The following is a 19,628-nucleotide window of genomic DNA, read 5'->3' on the forward strand; positions in this document are numbered from 1 at the left end:
AATAAGCACAAGGATGAAGCTGCATTTTTTCTCCCATTCGCTGAGAAAGGATAGCTCCTACAGCAGAATTAGAAGCATCAACTTCTACGATGAAAGGTAGTTCTGGATCTGGATGTACCAGGATTGGTGCAGAAGTGAAGAGAGTTTTCAGTTTACTAAAGGCAGTCTGTGCCTCAGGAGACCACAAAAAGGGCACCCCTTTCTTTGTCAACTGTGTGATTGGAGCAATTACCCTAGAGAAATTCCTTATAAATCTTCTGTAAAAGTTGGCAAAACCAACAAATCGCTGTATCTCTTTAACATTCTTAGGGGTGGGCCAATCCACCACAGCTTTGATCTTATCGGGATCCATGCTTACCCCTTCAGAAGAGATTATGTATCCCAAGAACTGAATCTGAGTTTGTTCAAACTCGCATTTCTCTAATTTTATGTAAAGTTGATTTCGCCTTAATCTCTCGAAAACAATACAGACATGCTTGCGGTGTTCTTCCAAGGTATCAGAGAAAATGAGAATGTCATCCAAATATGCTATTACAAACTGATCAAGCAAATCTCGAAAGACATCATTAATAAAATGTTGAAAAGTTGCAGGAGCATTGCAAAGCCCAAAGGGCATGACCAAAGACTCAAAATGTCCATATCTGGTTCTGAAAGCAGTTTTCCATTCATCACTGGAACGAATGCGGACAAGGTTGTATGCCCCCCGTAAATCTAATTTGGTAAAGAGCTTGGCAGAGCGGAGTCTCTCAAGCATTTCTGGAATCAGTGGGAGTGGATAGCGATTCTTAATTGTGATCTTATTTAAATCTCTGTAGTCGATACACGGACGCAGGGTGGAGTCCTTTTTCGTCACGAAGAATAAGGCTGCGCCAGCAGGAGAGGTTGAGTGTCTGATAAAACCCTTCTCAAGATTCTCATTAATCCACTCCCTGAGCACTTTCAGTTCAGGTTCTGATAAAGAATAAAGGCGACCAAATGGTATTTCTGCCCCTGGAAGCAATTCAATGGGACAATCATAAGAGCGATGAGGAGGCAGCTGATCTGCGTTCTTTTTATCACAAACGTCCCGAAACTCAAGATATTGTGGAGGTAGCTTGTCATATGACTGGATAGTTGCCAAAACTGCTTGTAAATCTTGGGTTGGTGGAGGGCTTATTTGATAAGATTCTTTGCAATGTTTCTTGCAATGGTCAGATGTAAAGCTTAAAGAACGTGTCTCCCAGTTGATGGAGGGATTATGGATAGAGAACCAAGGAATGCCCAGGATAATAGGGAACTTGGGTGATGTAATCAGCTCAAAGCTGATAGTCTCTTGATGGTCAGTTTCAATTAGGAGTGTAAGTGGGATTGTCTCGTGGGTAACAGGGCCTGAAGTCAAAGGTGAGCCATCCACAGTTTCCATATCAATTGGGGCAAGTTTATTTCTTATTTGAATGTTATTACTTTGGGCAAATTCGATGTCGATGAAGTTTCCCCCAGCCCCTGAGTCCAGCATAGCAGAGCAAGGTATTTCATTGCTTTCAACAATAAGCTTTATAGGGATGACAAAATGAGAATTAACTTTATTTGCTTCCTGAATCAAAGGAGAGATGGACTGAGAAATTGAGTTTATTTGTTCAGATACTGTAACATCCATTGCTGCAATTGTTCTTTTAAATTTATTGGGACAATTAACTGCGTAATGTCCAGAGTCTCCACAATAAAGACATAAGTTTTCTGAACGTCGTCTTTCTTTCTCCTGAGTAGTAATAGATCTTTTAATAGCATCCACCTGCATAGGTTCAGGAGTGTCAGAATCAGGAAAAACTCTTGGAACCTTAGGAGGATACTGAGTAGTAGAAAAACGCATGCCACCATTACTGCCTAGGATTCCCAGTCTCTCCTTTCTCCTTTCAGTAAGTCTCTGATCAATTCGAATACATAATTTAATAAAAGCTTCAAGGTCATCAGGACTTTCTACTCTGGCAAGCTCATCTTTTACTTGTTCCGAGAGTCCTTGACGGAACTGACTCTTCTGTGCTGCTGGATTCCAATTGGTATCTGAGATCCAACGTCGGAATTCAGTTGTGTACTCTGCAACAGAGCGTCTTCCCTGACGTAAATTGTGCAATTTTGCCTCAGCAGTAGCACAGCGGTTAGGATCATCGAAAACTTGGTTCATCGCAGTCACAAAAGAATCAAAATTATCCAGGATGACATCATCTTTCTCCACATAAGGGGAGGCCCAGGCTAAGGCTTCCTCAGTCAGGAGGTTGATAATAAACAGCACCTTTTTCCTGTCAAAAGTGAATGCAGCAGGTTGCATCTGAAAGTATATACGACATTGATTAAGGAATCCTCTATAATGGCGGCGGTCTCCGCTAAACTTGAGTGGTAGGGGCATTCGTGCATTAATTTCTATGGCAGCAGTATCTCGGGCATGAAAATCCCGCAATTGTTTGTGTAGATCAAGGATTTCCTCTTGTAGACCTTTCATTTCAATTTGTAACTCAGAAAATTTTTCCTGGTAGTCAACACCAAATGCCTGTAACTCAGCGATTTGAACCCTGAGAGGAGCCACGGCAGCTGCTACAACGGCCTCCATGTTTTTGGCCAGAATATTCTGTCACGATCTGGAGTCAGGCTCAGAGACCAATAGCTATAGCAGCAGAGCAGATATTCACACAGGTCACCCTGGCTGATGGCAGGGGTTCACCTGAGGTGCGGGGTCTAAGCACTAACCGGTATTCACCAGAGCTCCCAAAGGTGGAGATGGGCTTGGCTGCGTGTTAGTGCCAGGTCGCGGTCCTCAGGATAGCCCCACCAGGAGGTGAGCAAGCCGGGGGTCTGGTAGCAGATATAGCAGGTAGAGATCAAGCAGGAGCGTAGTTGAGAAACAAGCCAAAAGTCGGTAACCAATAGTTGCAGGTTGGGATTCAGCAGAAGCGTAGTCCAGGAGCAAGCCAAATGTCGGTAACGAAAGGTAGCAAGGATACGGTCGGCAGCAGGAGAGATAGAAGCAAGATATTGGCTGGTAAAGGCACAATATTCTGGCAAGGAGGAAGTGCAGAGACATGGCTTATATAGGAAGTTCATGGGAGGAGCAAAGGGTTCAAGGTTCAAGGCAAACAAGATTCAAGACATGATCACTAAAGGAATTGTCCAAGGAGCTGTCCAAGGAGCTGTCCAAGGAGCTGTCCAAGGAGCTGTCCAGCATTCCAGGTGGCTCAGCAAGCAGAGCCACCGCCAGACACACCAGAGGTCCCAGGTTCAAGCCCAGGTCCTAACACACTGTCAACAAGCTCAACATTTGGCGACCTTGTCTGCATACAGTGCCTTGCGAAAGTATTCGGCCCCCTTGAACTTTTCAACCTTTTGCTACATTTCAGGCTTCAAACATAAAGATATAAAAAAATTTATTTTTTGTGAAGAATCACCAACAAGTGGGACACAATTGTGGAGTGGAACTAAATCTATTGGATATTTTAAACTTTTTTAGCAAATAAAAAACTGAAAAGTGGTGTGTGCAAAATTATTCGGCTCCTTTACTTTCAGTGCAGCAAACTCGCTCCAGAAGTTCAGCGAGGATCTCTGAATGATCCAATGTTGTCCTAAATGACTGATGGTGATAAACAGAATCCACCTGTGTGTAATCAAGTCTCTGTATAAATGCACCTGCTCTGTGATAGTCTCAGGGTTCTATTGAAAGCGCAGAGAGCATCATGAAGACCAGGCAGGTCCGTAATACTGTTGTGGAGAAGTTTAAAGCCGGATTTGGATACAAAAAGATTTCCCAAGCTTTAAACATCCCAAGGAGCACTGTGCAAGTGATCATTTTGAAATGGAAGGAGTATCAGACCACTGCAAATCTACCAAGACCTGGCCGTCCCTCTAAACTTTCAGCTCAGACAAGGAGAAGACTGATCAGAGATGCAGCCAAGAGGCCCATGATCACTCTGGATGAACTGCAGAGAACTATAGCTGAGGTGGGAGAGTCTGTCCATAGGACAACAATCAGTCGTACACTGCACAAATCTGGCCTTTATGGAAGAGTGGCAAGAAGAAAGCCATTTCTCAAAGATATCCATAAAAAGTCTCGTCTAAAGTTTGCCACAAGCCACCTGGGAGACACACCAAACATGTGGAAGAAGGTGCTCTGGTCAGATGAAACCAAAATCGAACTTTTTGCCCACAATGCAAAACGATATGTTTGGCGTAAAAGCAACACAGCTCATCACCCTCAACACACCATCCCCACTGTCAAACATGGTGGTGGCAGCATCATGGTTTGGGCCTGCTTTTCTTCAGCAGGGACAGGGAAGATGGTTAAAATTGAGGGGAAGATGGATGCAGCCAAATACAGGACCATTCTGGATGAAAACCTGTTGGAGTCTGCAAAAGACCTGAAACTGGGACGGAGATTTATCTTCCAACAAGACAATGATCCTAAACATACAGCAAAATCTACAAAGGAATGGTTCACAAATAAACGTATACAGGTGTTAGAATGGCCAAGTCAAAGTCCAGACCTCAATTCAATCGAGAATCTGTGGAAAGAGCTGAAAACTGCTGTTCACAAACGCTCTCCATCCAACCTCACTGAGCTCGAGCTGTTTTGCAAGGAAGAATGGGCAAGAATTTCAGTCTCTCGATGTGCAAAACTGATAGAGACATACCCCAAGTGACTTGCAGCTGTAATCGCAGCAAAAGGTGGCTCTACAAAGTATTAACGCAAGGGGGCGAATCATTTTGCACGCCCCACTTTTCATTTTTTTATTAGTTAAAAAAGTTTCAAAAAATCCAATAGATTTCGTTCCACTTCACAATTGTGTCCCACTTGGTGATTCTTCACAAAAAATTTAAATTTTATATCTTTATGTTTGAAGCCTGAAATGTGGCAAAAGGTTGAAAAGTTCAAGGGGGCCGAATACTTTCGCAAGGCACTGTAGGTGAAGGGTCGCCCTTCGAAAACTGAGTGACATGCAAAAGAAACACTAACCCCAGATCTGTCAGTTCAAATCCTATCAATTTGTCACTAATAGGAAGGATTGCATTGGATTGGATATTTTTGGAATGGGCGGTAGTATTTAAACATTGGAAGTGAGGTATCTGGTCATGTGACCCCTGAAGACGTCAGACGCTCGGACAAAACACGCAGGCTGTGGTCTAAGCATGATACGTCACTTCCGCCCTAATGAAACGCAGGTGGAGAGCTCTACAGCGTCCCCCGGGCACTTGTTTGTATTTTTTATGGCAGTTGGCTTTTGGCGCTATTTTTAGCAACAAACCACGTTCTTTTAACCACTTGCTTACTGGGCACTTAAACCCCCCTCAGTCCCAGACCAATTTTCAGCTTTCAGCGCTGATGCACTTTGAGTGACAATTGCGCGGGCATACAACACTGTACCCAAATGAAATTTTTATCATTTTTTTCCCACAAATAGAGCTTTCTTTTGGTGGTATTTAGTTACAGCTCGGAGTTTTATTTTTTGCTAAACAAACAAAAAAAGATGCAAAAAAAAAAAAAAAAAAATCATGTTTTAATAGTTTGTTATAAAATTTTGCAAACGGGTCATTTTTCTCCTTCATTGAAGTGCGCTGATTAGGCGGCACTGATAGGCTGCATTGGTGGGCACTGATGGGCTGCATTGGTGGGCACTGATGGGCTGCATTGGTGGGCACTGATGGGCTGCACTGGTGGGCACTGATAGGCATAGTTAAGGCGGCACTAATAGGCACAGATAAGGCGGCACTAATAGGCACAGATAAGGCGGCACCGATGGGCAAAGATGGGCACAGATAAGATGGCACGGATGGGTGGCACGGATAAGTGGCACGGATGGGTGGAACGGATGGGCACTGATAGGTACCACAGATAGATGGGACTGATGGGCACTGATAGGTGGCACTGATAGGTGGCTCTGATAGGTGGCACTGCTGGGCACTGATGGGCGGCACTGCTGGGCACTGATGGGCGGCACTGCTGGGCACTGATGGGCGGCACTGGGGTGCAGCACCTTTGAGGCAGATTGGGTGGCACTGTGGGGTGGCACTGTGGGGTGGCACTGTGGGTGGCACTGTGGGTGGCACTGTGGGTGGCACTGTGGGCACTATGGGCACTGACAGGGGGCACTGACGGGGGGCACTTACTTTTTCTTTTATTTTACTTCAGGATGGCACTGCGGGAGGCAGGTGGGCACAGGCAGGTGGCAGGTGGTCCCTTGTATTGATGGCCGTGATCGGGACTGATGTCCCGATCACGGCCGCCGGTGATCGGCTTTTTTTTTCTCTCCTCGCGCTGTCAGCGCGAGGAGGAATAATAGCCGATTACCGGCTCCGTTCTATCACATGATCAGCTGTCATTGGCTGACAGCTGATCACGTGATAAGGGGTCGGGATCGACCCCTTACACGGATCGGTGATCAGGCGAGTCTCACGGACTCGCCGATCACAGAGCGCGCCGCGCGCGCCCCTCAGGGGGCGCGCAGGCCGCTCGTAACCAGGACGACGTCAATAGACGTAGTCCTGAAAATGTAGGTCCGCGCTAATGCCGTCATTTGGCAATAGCGCGGATCTGAAGTGGTTAACATACTTCACCATGGGAGATTGTGTCTCATTCTATGTTTAACTGGATATGTATGGCTTTTCCTTCATTGGAGACATCATATGGATCCGCAGTGATGGATTTCTGGAAGCAGTCTGATAATCGAAAGGCATTTTATGATTTCTGTAATGGGGATCATCCTCATCTGACACCATATGGATCAGCAGTGACAGACTCCTGGAAGCTGTCTGATAACCTAAAGGTGTTTATGATCTCTGTAATGGGGATTATCTCCATCTGGTAGGCTGCTTGCTTGGTGTTGGTGGAGGATTCCCTATTCCCTCAAGCATGGGAAAAGTCACTTTAATACTAGGACACACTTGGATGTCCTTTCTTCACGTTGTTGGACTGTTTTTTGTCTTTTTGATTTTTGTTGCATGACTAATTTGGACTTATTCAATTTATTTATATATACAATGTACTTTGTTTAGTTGATGTTTGGTATTGTTGCATATGCCCCATTGGAGTGAATTCAGTGGGATATATTTTTGAACTTTAATAATTTTTAGATTATAGCGCGGTTCACCACATAATTTTCTTACAGGATCAGCACACTTATTTTTTGGAAATGGAAGAGACATGGGAAATTGTGCTTCTATTGGAGTGATGTATATCACGATTAATGTTTTCCTTTTCAATCAAAAAATGTATGTGTAATTACATAATTAAACAATAACAGCACTCTAATAATTTTTGGTATGCTTATAAATGTCAACCTCTCGTTAATACTGCATCAAAAGTTTAAAACAATAAATAAATAAAATATAGTCATCAGATAACGCACAATCCTAATATCTCTAAGCAAAATACTAGAGATGATTAACCCACTCTAACTTTGAATTCATACATCATATGAGTGACAAATAGAGCAAATGTCCATTAAAATAATTATATATATTATATTGTTAATCCTCTCGGTCTTAAAAAAAACACCAACACCATTGAGTCCTGTCAGTTCATATATTACTCGTGCCGCGAGGTATACTAATAGGCTATGGGGCTCCACCAGTGAAACAGTTCAAAGCTCATCTAACATTATGCCTCCACCATTCCACCGTGCGCCGTGACCTTTTGTGGTTCTGCTTACCGGCAGTATATGCCTCTAACGCCTTTCAATAGTAATTCAGATCTCAGCGCTTACTCCACCATTTCGTATTATGACCCAGGAAATATTAACTCCATTGTGACAGAATGGCACCATGTAGGAATACAAGGACATGCACCATATAGTGTAAAATCTTTTAATTAATAGACAACCCCTTTCCCCTTAAAATACAACTCACATGTATCATAAAAAAAGTCATCTTATCACTATTTGTCGTCCACTCACCATCGGTCAAAGGTATTTACATCAGGCCGCTGTGAGTCCTGGGATGGACGCCAAACTGTGTCATGCTGACAGGTTGCGTGATCACGCCCTAATGCGTTTTGTAGTAATTAAGTAAGTAAGCAGAACCACCAAAGGGCACGGCGCGTGGTGGAATGGTGAACGTAGTGACGTACGTGATATCTCCATTACGAACGCTAGTTTTACAAGACCGAACGATTCTGGCTTGTACTTGATTCCGAGCATGCGTGAACTTTTGTGTGACAGACTTGTGCAATACACTGCAATCGGAAAGTCTGACAACAAAGTTTTGTTGCCAGAAGATTTGAGAGCCTGCTAGCCAAAATTTGTTGGCAGAAAGTCTGACAACAAATGTTCAATGGAGCATACACATGGTCGGACTTTCCATCAACAAGCTCACATCCAACATTTGTTGTCAGAAAATCTGATCGTGTGTACAAGGCATAAGATTTGGTAAGGTACAATATAACAAATGTTTGATTTTAGCTTTAACCACCTCAATACAGTGCAGTTACACCCCCTTCCTGACTAGACCAATTTTCAGCTTTCAGCACTCTCACAGTTTGAATGACAATTACTCAGTCATGCAACACTGTACCAATATGAAACTTGCGTCCTTTTTTCCACACAAATAGAGCTTTCTTTTAGTGGTATTTAATCACTAGTGAGTTTTTTATTTTTTGTGCTATAAATAAAATAAATTTTGTGAAAAAAAATGCCTTTTTCTTTGTTTTTGTCATACATTTTTGCTAATTAGTAATTTTTCTTCATACATTTTGCCCAAAATGTATACTGCTACATATCTTTGGTAAAAATAACCCACATTAGTATATATTATTTGGTCTTTGTGAAAGTTATAGAGTCTACAAACTATGGTGCCAATCGCTGAAAATTGATCACATCTGATCAGGCCTTCAGTACATCAGGTGAGTCTCAATTCTTGAGACACTAACAAGTCAGGAAAGTACAAAGTAGACATTCCAAGGTACCGTATATACTCGAGTATAAGCCGAGATTTTCAGCCTCTTTTTTGAGGCTGAAAGTGCCCCCCTCGGCTTATACTCGAGTCATCGCTGTCTGCCTGCTCGATCAGCGTGTCGAGCAGACAGACAGCGGACATTCTACCATTCAAACGCCGCGCCTCCGCCTTCGCCTGTGATAGGCGGAACACTGAATTTCCCAGCAGCCTGTGTTCCGCCTATCACGGACATCGTCTCATCCTCGTACTACGGACGAGGATGAGATGATGTCCGTGATAGGCGGAACACAGGCTGCTGGGAAATTCAGTGTTCCGCCTATCACAGGCGAAGGCGGAGGCGGAGGCGCGGCGTTTGAATGGTAGAATGTCCGCCGAGGCGCCGACGAAGAGCGGCGATCCTGGCAAGGCACGGGACGGAGGCAAGGCAAGGCACGGGACGGGACGGAGGCAAGGCATGACACGGGACGGAGGCAAGGCACGGCACGGGACAGAGGCAAGGAGGCAAGGCACGGGACGGAGGCAAGGAGGCAAGGCACGGGACACAGGCTCGGGACACAGGTAGGCTGGACACACACACACACACACACACACACACACACACACACACACACACACACATGGACACACACACACAGGGATGGATGGATACACACACACACAGGGATGGATGGATGGATGGAGACACACACACACAGGGATGGATGGATGGAGACACACACACACAGGGATGGATGGATGGATGGATGGAGACACACACACACAGGGATGGATGGATGGATGGACACACACACACACACAGGGATGGATGGATGGATGGACACACACACACACACAGGGATGGATGGACGGACACACAGGGATGGACGGACACACAGGGATGGACGGACACACACACAGGGATGGACGGACACACAGGGATGGACGGACACACAGGGATGGACGGACACACACACAGGGATGGACAGGCATGTCTCACCCTCGGCTTATACACGAGTCAATAAGTTTGCCAGTTTTTTTGGGGGTAAATTGGGGGCCTCGGCTTATATTCGGGTCGGCCTATACTCGAGTATATACGGTATTAAGTAAGTAGCATGATGAGTTTTTTTAAGTTGTAATTTTTTCCCCCAATTCTTTGCAAAATAAAGATTTTTTTGTTATTATTTTTTTTTTTTACAAAATTGTCATATTATCAGGTTATTTCTCACACACAACATATGCATACAACAAATTACACCCCAAAATACATTCTGCTACTCTTCCCAAGTACGGCGATACCACATGTGTGAGACTTTTACACAGCCTGGCCACATACAGAGCACCAACATTGAAGTGGCACCTTCAGACGTTCTACGAGCAAAAATGACGCATCTCATTTCTCAACCACCTATTACACTTTTGAAGGCCCTGGAGTAGCAGGACAATGGAATTGCCCATAAAATTACCCAATTTTGGAAAGCAAACACCCCAACGTATAATCTGTGAGGCATAATGAGTCTTTTGAATGGTTAATTTTTTTCCAGAAGTTTTTGGAATATGTTAAAAAAAATTAAAAGGCATTTTTTTTTTACACAAAATTGTCAATTTATGAGATATTTCTAACACATAGCATGTATATAGCAAAAATTACACCCCAAAATACATTCTGCTACTCCTCCCGAGTATGGCGATACCACATGTGTAGGACTTTTACACAGCCAGGCCACATAGAGAGGCCGAACATTGAAGTAGTACGTTCAGGCGTTCTAAGAACATAAATGACACTTCTCATTTCATTCCTACCTATCACACTTTTGAAGGTCCTGGACCACCAGGACAGTGCAATTACCCACAAAATGACCCCATTTTGGAAAGCAAACACCCCAACGTATATTCTATGAGACATGAGCTGCAAATAGGTACTGGGGTACTCTGATGGCCTGGTGACAGGTACTCGGGTACTCTGATGGCCTGGTGACAGGTACTCGGGTACTCTGATGGCTTTGTGACTGGTATTTGGGTACTCTGAAGGGCAGTGACAGGTACTCATATGGACTGTGACAGGTACTCGGTTACTGAGATGAACTGTGACAGGTACTCAGATGAACTGTGACAGGTACTCGGGTACTCAGATGAACTGTGACAGGTACTCGGGTACTCAGATGAACTGTGACAGGTACTCGGGTACTCAGATGAACTGTGACAAGTACTCGGGTACTCAGATGAACTGTGACAGGTACTCGGGTACTCAGATGGACTGGGACAGGTACTCGGGTACTCAGATGGGCTGTGACAGGTACTCGGGTACTCTGATGGGCTGTGACAGGTACTCGGGTACTCTGATGGGCTGTGACAGCTACTCGGGTACTTTGATGGGCTGTGACAGGTACTCGGGTACTTTGATGGGCTGTGACAGGTACTCAGGTACACTGTTGAACCGTGACAGATACTTGGGTACCATGATGGACTGTGACAGGTACTCGGGTACCCTGATGGACTGTGACAGGTACTCGGGTACCCTGATGGACTGTGACAGGTACTCGGGTACTCTGATGGACTGTGACAGGTACTCAGGTACTCTGATGGACCGTGACAGGTACTCGGGTACCCTGATGTGCCGTGACAGGTACTCGGGTACCCTGATGTGCCGTGACAGGTACTCGGGTACTCTTATGGGCCGTGATAGGTACTCAGGTACTCTGATGTGCTGTGACAGGTACTCGGGTACTCTGATGGGCTGGGACAGGTACTCGGGTACTCTGATGGGCTGGGACAGGTACTCGGGTACTCAGATGGACTGGGACAGGTACTCGGGTACTCTGATTGGCTGTGACAGGTACTCAAATACTCTGATGGACTGTGACAGGTACTCTGATGGACTGTGATTGACAGGTACTATGAGGGGTGGTGACAGGTCCTCTTTATTGGGGGGGCGCAATCAGTGTGATTGGTGTACACTAGGCGGTAACGAGATGTTACCGCAATCTCCTCCTCACACACGATCGGTGTGTGAGGAGAGGAACAACCCGGTAACATCTCGTTACCGCGGTTTGTTTACATTTTAGTGATCAGCTGTGAAAGGATCACAGCCGATCACGTGGGTAAACAGCCGGCCAATGGCTGTTTACCAGCGTCGGTGACGGGCAGTGTTCCTGGGGAACACGCCGCCACCGACGTGCGCGCGCATGCGCCGTGCACAGCCGGGGTGTGACCATCTGTGATCGGCCGTGACTTCATCACGGCCGATCACGTGGTAAACAGCCATAGCTAATGGCTGTTCACCCCCTTCTGTGGCGAGCGGTGTCTCCGTGACACGCCGCCACCGAAGAAACAGGGAATGCGCGCGCACGATCGCGCGCATTCCCTGTTTAAACGGGAGGCCGTCATATGACGGCCTCCCGCCACAATAGGTGCGCCGCCTGGCCGTCATTTGACGGCCGGCAGTCAGCATCTAGTTAATGCCACTTTAATCAAAATGCCACTCGTACTACCAGTAAATACAATATGTAATTTTGGGTATATACAGTGCATCCGGAAAGTATTCACAGCACTTTCTTCACATTTTGTTGTGTTACAGCCTTATTCTAAAATGGATTAAATTCATTATTTTCCTCAAAATTCTACAAACAATACCCCATAATGACAATGTGAAAGAAGTTTGTTTGAAATCTTTGCAAATTTATTTAAAAAAAAAAAGAAAAAAAAAAATCCCGTGTACAGAAGTATTCACAGCCTTTGGTCAATACTTTGTTGAAGCACCTTTGGCACCAATTACAGCCTGAAGTATTTTTGAATATGATGCTACAAGTTTGGCATACCTATTTTTGGGCAGTTTCTCCCATTCTTATTTGAAGGACCTATCAAGCTCCACCAGGTTGATGGGGAGTGTCGGTGCACATCCATTTTCAGATCTCTCCAGAGATTTTCAATCCGGTTCAAGTCTGGGCTCTGCCTGGGCCATTCAACCACATTCACAGAGTTTTCCCGTTGCTACTTCTTTGTTATCTTGGCTGTGTGCTTAGGGTCTTTGTCATGGGGGAAGATGAACCTTCATCCCAGTCTGAGTTTCAGAGTGCTCTGGAGCAGGTTTTCATTAATGTCTCTGTACATTGCTGCATTAATCTTTCCCTCAATCCTGGCTAGTTTCCTAGTTCCTGCCCCTGAAAAACATCCCCATGGCATGATGCTGCCACCACCATGCTTCACTGTAGGGATGGTATTGGCCAGGTGATGAGCGTTGCCTGGTTTCCTCCATACATGACACTTGCCATTCAGGCCAAAGAGTTCAATCATTTTGTTTCTCATAGTCGGAGTCCTTCCGATATTACCTTCAGGTAATAAATTATATATATATATATATATATATATATATATATATATATATAATCTTTGGATTGCTCATATTGTTTGGATTATATTTTACTAATACTTCACTTTATATTTTACCAATATTGCACTTTATTCAAACTGAATTTTGTTTTTTTGTTTTACACAGTCTCTGCAACATTGGGAATTAGGAGAAAATGTAGAAATGATATAGGGTGTGAGGTATATGCAGTTTTTCACTTTTTTATTTTTACTAGTTTCTAGTTCTTTGTGCATTGTGTGGCCATATAAGACATGGTAATAGCTCTTTTCTATTGGGTCTCAGAAAAGGTCTTACCATGTTCTTGTTCCCAATGGAGCATGGTGGGAGTTTTTGAGAATTAGAATTTATCACCTCATTTATTATAGAAAGGATATAACGTCACAGTGCAGAAGATTCATAAAAACTAAACATCTTCCATTTGATAGGAAAGATTTCATGTAATTATGCTGAAAAATATGTGACAATTGTAGATATCCATAGAATTCTTGATTAGGGAGGTTATATTCAGCCCAGAACCATGAAAAATTAGAATTTGATATAATAATATAAGAAACCCTATTATTTTATATCATATATCATGTATTTGTGCCTGGTGTTCTCTGTGCATGTCCATACATTTCTGGTCATGCCTGTTTCACAGGAAACCAGCCCTTGGTAGTCTTGACATAAAACCAAAACCAGAACCGGACCAGCAGTGGCTGCACAGGGAAGCCCTCTTGGTTCTGCTGGTTATTGCAAGCTGCATCCTGAGGAGGTTGTATACTATGCTTTGCTAGCAAGAGCGGAAAAGGAATATTGCTGCTAAATACTGAAGGAGTGGGCCAGAGATCAGCTGTTAAAATTAATTCACCTTTATCAGGGCTGGCTTAGCCCTTCCTCCTCTGGGCTGGCCGCTCAGCTGTTGGCTAATTGCCAGCTCTCTTCTCTTTCCACAGTTACCAGCTGTTCCCGATGATGCTCGTCTGGCCTGCCTATTTAAAGCCTTCCTGCTCACTTTTTCATTTGCCTTCACGTTGGTCACATCACAGGGAACCATCTCCTGCTGTTTGTTTAGAGACTGGCTTGCTGACAACCCACTTGGCTTCTTATCCTGCTTGCAGTTGCTCTCCTAGGATCCCTGACTTCCGGCCTGGTTGACTACCCGATCTGGTTTATGAACTTCGGACTGGCTGACTACCAGATCTGGCTACAGGACTCTGGCTATGCTTGACTACGCTTTTTTCTATTTACCTTTTTATTTTTATTAATAAACAAGTGTGATTTGATTGTACTTCTGTCTCAGTCTGTTTCATGGTTTCTGACAACCTTGTACACAAGTTGATCAAGGCAGTATATTTGGTGATTTTCAGAGTGGGCTTTGACTGGTATTCCTAAAGGCGCCAATTTATTTTCTCCTCCTTTTAGTGTATCTCATGTGGAATCTTTGGTGTGGCTACTTGATGATAACCCCTACTTTTTTTGAGCACTATTCAGTATGTTCACAAAAGATTCTGCTGGATTGTATTAATGCAGTACATTCTCTAGTTACACAAGGAATGTGTAAACTGAGTTTTGTTCAACCCCCTACTACAAGCATGGTCAGACATATTGCACTCAGCCCCAGTCAGCTTGTACTGACCCACTCCTGCTGCTAGTCACCAGCTTGCTCAAGTATCTTCCGCTCTGTCACCCATGGCAACCACAAGTGAAGTCCAGTATACTCTGCTTCCAATCATATGTCAGCACCTTTTCTTCACTAGCTGCACTTCTGCCGTTAACCCACTAAAGATTTCCCCTTCTTTTTTTTTTAACAAGAAGGAAGATTTCCCCTTCTACTCCATTGTCTTTGGCAACCCCTCAGAAAGCCTCTTCGGCTTCTACTACCTCCTTTTCATCATCTCTCATTTCTATGTCTCCATCAGTTGCACACCCTGCTCTTAGCCCTGCCACCACTTGCAAAACTTTAGCGTCTAAACCTAAAAAGTAACTGAAGTTTTTTCAAACTCGCACAATTCTGACACTATTTTTGCCTCCATGCCTGCTGATGGTGTCTATTCCACCTCCATGCCAGCCGATCCAGTGCAGTCTGCCAAATCTATGGCTTGGTCAACTCTTGAGTCATCCTCTGCCTTTGCATATTTGGGACTCTCAGTGGCCAGGCCTCTTCTTATCGCAATCGCATATGTTCAAAGTAGCCTTAGAACCTCTATCCTTCATTCATTTAGCCAAGTGACCATTTCCCAAAGCCAATATGCATCAAGCCCATATTCCAGCCTCCCATATCAAGTCTGATGCTGCTCATCCTTCGCCTGATTGTCTGCTGCCTGATGATCTGCCTGCCTCTGATGGTCCTGTGCCCCATGACCCACTGGCATCTGATGGTTCTGTGCCCCATGACCTACCCCTGATGATCCGGTGCCAATGTACAGCCAGTCACTGATGGTCCAGTGCCTGATGTCCAGCCTGTGTCCGATAGTCCCGTGCCCGATGTCCAGCTTGTGTCTGATAGTCCAGTGCCCGATGTCCAGCCCACCTTTGATAGTCTGCTGCCCAAGGACTAGCCTGCTTCCGATGGTCCACTGCTTGACAACCAGCTTGATCTTCTTAATCCTCTGCCTCCCACCCAGCCAGGTTCTACTGATTCCATTGACTCTATGCCTACTGCTCAGCTGGATTTTAATGCAAAGTCTAGATTTCCTCCTAATGATGGTACCGAGACCTAAGTCTTCATATGCCTTGCATGGGTTACCCGTTTTGCCTCAGTCCCTCTTTAAGTATGTTGCTTACCATATGGTATTAAAATTATTTTTTCTTCTTTTATATTTTCTTTATCTTGTATTTTCAGACAATCACATTTTTCATATATAGTTTAGGATGCTAGAAGTAATTGTAGAGGATGACATTTGGGATCAAATGTCACATGCCTGTAAATTTAGTTTTTTGCCTCAGAACAATAAAAGTTCTGAGGGTTAATTGTGTAGGTGGGCCTCAACACCAGTCTGGCCAGGCCGTTTGGAAGTTCTGCCTGGTCATGTGTATGGTGAGGTTCACATGACAGGCCAGAACCAAGTTTGGTTGGATGTTTGAGTATCGGCCTTCTCGGAGCCAATCAGTGAAAGTACCGGGGCCCGCTGAGGAGTCTGGCAAGGGGTACATAAAGGGATGTAGGTCACGTGTTCGGGGTTCCGGAGTTGTTCGATAGACCTGTGTGGTCTGGTTCCGGTCACGGGGTGTTCGACACCCCGAAACATGTTCCTGTCAGTGGCCCCTGATAGACCTGCTTGGTCTGGGGTAGGGATCTGTCCGTTCCCAAGTCTCGGAAACCTGCTGGTCCAAGGCGCAGTAACTGAGGGAGGATTCAACGTGTCCGGGTGTGCTCTCGGCTTGGAGGGACACCGCAACTTGTGAAAGTGACTGGGGGGGGGCTCTTCAGAGGAGGGCCGGCAAGTGGCATCCTGAGAAGTGCCTGGTTACTGAGTTGAGAAGGACATTGACGAATTCATACTTTTCCAGTATCATAAAGGAGACGGGAAACTTTCCAGGTACAGAGGAAAAAGGTTCCTGTTTGCCCTTAGTTGTTTGTTCAAGTTTGAGTCAATGTGCTGACTGCCATGATCTCTGGCTCCAGCTGCGAGTGGCTACTCTCTGGGTGGAAATAGAGACTTTGCTAGGCCTACAGTTTAAGGTGCCTAAGTTCTTCACCCGTGCCCTCTGTTCCCTAAGAGACTGTGTTATTTGAAAGTTCTACTGCAGAAAAAAAACTTTTTGGAAAGGACTTCATCTGTGTCAGTGTACAAGTCGTTGTGTATCAACCCTGGGAACCCCTAAAAGTGGAAGAGCAGGCTCAGAGAAGGTAACTGGTAAGCCCGTTAAGTCAAGGCCGCCCTGCAACGGGTTATGGCCGCTACATATTTGTTATTAATACATATGTTAAACTGTTATTACTTATCTCTGGCTGGAACTGAATGCAGTCTGTGTATAGAGCCACAAGATGGAGCCAATGGTGTTTATTTATTGGAATTTTGCTTTATGTAAATAGTTTTTCATTATTTTTATTTTTTTATTAAGTAACATCCTATGTAATTCAATGCTGGCCCCACAGTGCAAGGTAAGCGGGACCAAATTGATTCTTTTTTTTGGTGTGTCCCCGGGTTCACATGTATGGAATGAACAAGGCAGTTGCAATTCAACTGCTCAAATTCCGCGCCATGTGAACAATAACAAATGTAAAATATACACAAAGAGCAGCTCCCTAGAAAAGTGAAAGAAACACCTGTAAAGTGATAACAATAATTAAGGGTGTCGTGCATGTAAAGTTACTAGGGGTCCTGGGACACCTAAAAAAAATGCTTAATTTTACATCGCGTGTAACGGGAGAAGAATTTGAGATTAAACCTCTCATTACTTGCAATTCAGATCACGTAACTTACGTATTGGAATGTCCATGTTCATTGCAATATGTAGGCCGTACTACAAGACAATTAAAAATTTGAATAAATGAGCATCTTGCTAATATAAAGAAAGGTTTCCCCAACCCCAGTGTATCGAGAAACTTTAAACAGTACCATAATAGTGATCCTTCTTTGTGTAGGTTTTATGGGATTGATAAAATCACGAGACATTGGAGAGGAACGCATATGAAAAGAGAAATTTCGAAAAATGAAACTAGATGGATTTATAAATTACAAACTTTGCAGCCATTGGGAATGAATATCGAACTTGATCTAAACAGTTTTCTTATCCAATGATTAATTGATTGGAAACAGTTCTGAGAGGTACATGAGTTCAGGGGTTACTTCGCTTTCCTCCCTTCTCCATTTCCTATGATATTTTTAAACTTATACTTTTTTATCGAGGTGTTAATCTTGGTTTGATTAGACTCAGGTGATATTTTATAGGTTTTTCTGTCTCTTTGGGGGATGTACGCGCTCTTCCATGGGATAGGCGCTTGTGTATTTTTGTATTTATTTTATTTTAGGGTTGGTATAGTGCTTGTTTACATGTCTTCCCCCAATGGCTTGAGGGGCTTGATATGTACATCTGCATATATTTTTATTATTATTTTTTATATATATAAATATTTTTTTTTTTTATTCTTTATATTACAAAAAAGTTTTTTGTAAAAAAAAAACTTTTTTTATTGGTATATTTTCTTATATTGATTCTGTTTGTGCTGGAATCATGTAAAAATTGGTAACTCATTTGCCATTTGTTTATGATTAGGTAGTTATTCGTTTTTTGTACATACTCTTGAATATAAAATGTATTGTTGACGCTTTGTCCTAAAAAAAATTATATATTGTGAACATGAATGCTAATAATTGTATCTGTTCGTTGTGTTGCCTGGGTGGCACTGGGGCTGCTTTTTGCTCCATTCATTACGAATCGTTAGTGATTCGATCCAATTGACAATCGTATCTGTTATAATTCGTTGAGGATTTGATATGGTTGACAAAAACATTTTTTTTCGTTATTCGAGTGGGATTCGGTAGAAATGTTAATTAGTAGCGTCCGTTGTGTTTGCCTTGTCGGCTGCGCACGACCTTTTTTTTCCATTCACTACAATCCGTTAGTGTTTCGATATAATTTGACAATTATGTCCGCTACTATTCGATTTTTCCATTCGCTACATTCCGTTAGTGTTTCGATATAATTTGACAATTATGTCCGCTACAATTCGATAATGATCTGATATGGGTGCCAATCATTTTCGTTATAATTCGCTAACGATTTGATATAAATGCCAATTATTAGTGTTGGTTGCTTGGCCTTGGGTGTACTGAGGCTGCACACGACCTGTTTTTCTATTCGCTATAATTCGATAACTGATCCGATATAAGCAACAATTACGAGTGACCCAGTGCGCTTCCTGAAGACGTTAACAACGAAACGTACGTCGGAGCGGCACTTGGTCACGCTATTTGACGCCATTTCCGGCCCTCTGGTTCGTCGGTCTGCAGGCCTGGAACGCACGCCAATACCGAATGCGGAAGAATTTTTCCTTGAGTGGGAGAGCGAATCTTTCGGTCAGAGCGAGCAGTCCCTGTGCCAGGTCAGGCACATAACCATGTAAGGAGCCTTTTGGCTGTCTATTTTTTTACTTATTTTTTATTAAAGTCAGTATTATGCTATGGATCTTTTTGTATTTTTTCACATTTGCCGCTTGAGTCTGTGAAGAGAGACACACCACCTACTACCATTTACATTGGTTTCCATATGAGCAGGCATTATCCTGTACAAGCGTTGTTTGACTTACTTTTTCATTAAAGTGGTCAAACGGATCTGGTAAGCAGTTTGGACTTGTATCTTCACTACTGGTGTAGTTCTACGTGTATGGTGGAGGGAGTCGCAAGCCTTTTTCCCGACTTGTTGCTATATCACGATAACTATTTGT

This window comes from Lithobates pipiens, unplaced genomic scaffold, assembly GCF_037356315.1.
Source record: "Lithobates pipiens isolate NorthernLeopardFrog02 unplaced genomic scaffold, aLitPip1_a1.2 Scaffold_19, whole genome shotgun sequence".
Lineage (NCBI taxonomy): Eukaryota > Metazoa > Chordata > Amphibia > Anura > Ranidae > Lithobates > Lithobates pipiens.